Source organism: Miscanthus floridulus, chromosome 1 (genome assembly GCF_019320115.1).
Source record: "Miscanthus floridulus cultivar M001 chromosome 1, ASM1932011v1, whole genome shotgun sequence".
In the NCBI taxonomy this organism is placed as follows: Eukaryota; Viridiplantae; Streptophyta; class Magnoliopsida; order Poales; family Poaceae; genus Miscanthus; species Miscanthus floridulus.
In genome coordinates this window covers 2,036,412-2,038,611 of record NC_089580.1, presented here as the reverse complement: position 1 = coordinate 2,038,611, position 2,200 = coordinate 2,036,412, and positions in this window count along the sequence as shown.

Sequence of the window (2,200 nt, the reverse complement as noted above, 5' to 3'; positions counted from 1 at the left end):
CATGAAACAACACAAGCAACGACTAACTACATGGTTGAAGGACCAAAACATACTGCCTGGAGAAACCACAGACTCTATTACCATTAGTAGGTTGGCAGAGGGACCATCGAGATGGGTGACATCTTGGAATGCTTATGACATCAATGGGTATATGTACTATACCCACACACAAAGGATAGTAAATATGTGAACCAAAACAACAGCGTTCGAATAGAGGCTCTCGATGGATTAGGGTGAAAGATCCAATACTTTGGCATCATTGAAGAGATGTGGGAACTTGACTATGGAAGGGATATAATGGTGGCCCTGTTTTGATGCCGCTGGATCAAACAACACCAACTGAATGAGATCAGATTGAGAGTCATGGACCTCGAGAATCTAGGCTACCAAGATGACCCTTGGGTGCTCGCTTCACGTGTCGCATAAGTTTTCTATATGTCTGACCCACAAAGTAACCTCCCTCCGAAGAAGAAGACAAAGCACGTAGTTGCCTCTGGGAAACAACACATTATTGGAGTTGATGGCGTGGACAATGTTGAAGCTTACAATAACTACGATGAGATGCCGCTATTCACAACCTTTTCTAAGAAGATCAGTGTTGTGGAAAAGAATCTCCCCAAAGACATATTGCTATGGGAACGAAAAGGTGTCAAGGGGAAAGTCGTTACAACGGGCTAGCTAGTTGTTGAACGTGGAGTGTTTGTGTAAGTGTGTGTTTGTAAGACTTCATTTATGCATGCGTGTGAGACTATATATTTATGTACGTGTGTAAGACTACATATTTTTGTATGTGTGTGAGACTATATTTATGCATGTGTGTGAGACTACCCTTTGCAACATCCAGATGACTCTATTTGAACATCCACTCTATTACTACTAAAACTTTATGAAATCACTTAACACTTTATAAAATAAAGAAATGACCAAAATAAAAGTAGAAGATCTTGATGAGTTATATAACTTTTATATTCATCACCTTTACAGCTGAAATCATTTAGTGTTTGAAAATCAGGCTTGAAGCTATCATTTTCTAAAATTTCAAATTTGAATTGTTCAAAACTAGTGACAAAGATAGATGACTAGACTAAAATAATAGAGCATGATTTTAGAAAATTTTAGGGAAAAAACCATCACAATTGGAGTTAGTATGAGGGAGAAAAACTAGTTACAAGTTTTAGCCACAGATTAAAAAGAGAAATCACACTTGTTCATCATTGATCATCATGAACAGTTGTGATTTTTCTTTTTAATCTTTGGGTAAATTTTGTAACTAGTCTTTCTCCCTCATACTAACTCCAAATGTGATGATTTTTTTCCTAAAATTTTCTAAAATCTTGCCCTATCAAGTTAGTGTGTTGATTTGGTCATTCTTTTCATTTGACAAAGTTTAAGCACTTTAAATTTTCAAATTTAAAAAAAATGACAAGTTTGAACGAGATTTTCAACCATTAAATGATTTCAGCTGAAAAAGTGATGAATACCAAAGTTGTATAACTCATCAAGATCTACAACTTTTATTTTGATCATTTCTTCATCTGACAAAGTGATAGTAAACATTGTTTACAAATCAACATGTTTCTCGTATAGTTCATGAAACTATGAGTCATATGTGTATTTATAAACAATGTTTACTGATACTTTATCACATGAAGAAGTGACCAAAATAAAAGTTGTAGATAGTGAGGAGTTCAACAACTTTTATGTTCATGACTTTTATTGTTGAAATCATTTAAGGTTTCAAAATCTTGTTTGAAGTTGCCATTTAGTGAAATTCAAAATTTCAACTATTCAAATTTGGTCAAATGAAAATATAATCAAAATAAAAGTTGTACATATTGATGAGTTCTACAACTTTGGTATTCATGAGTTTTTCATCTGAAATCATTTACTCTTTTAAAATATTGTTTCAAGTTGAAATTGTTTGAATTTCAAAATTTGAATCGTTCCCCATATAGCTGCCCATCCTTCCCCATATAGTTGTTGATCGCGGCCACGATCGCCACGAAGAACTTACTTGGGTCTGCCATGACTGTGCCGACATTGTTCGGCAATGCTGTCGTCTTCTTGTCGCCGTCGGTGCTCCAAAACGGCCTCTTGCTCCCTGCTGGCAGACCGGTCTTGTTTGGTTCAGCTTCTAAAAAATGCTCCAAAATGGCCTCTTGCTCCCTGCTGGTAGTGTGAGCATTTTACAGCTGCTCCT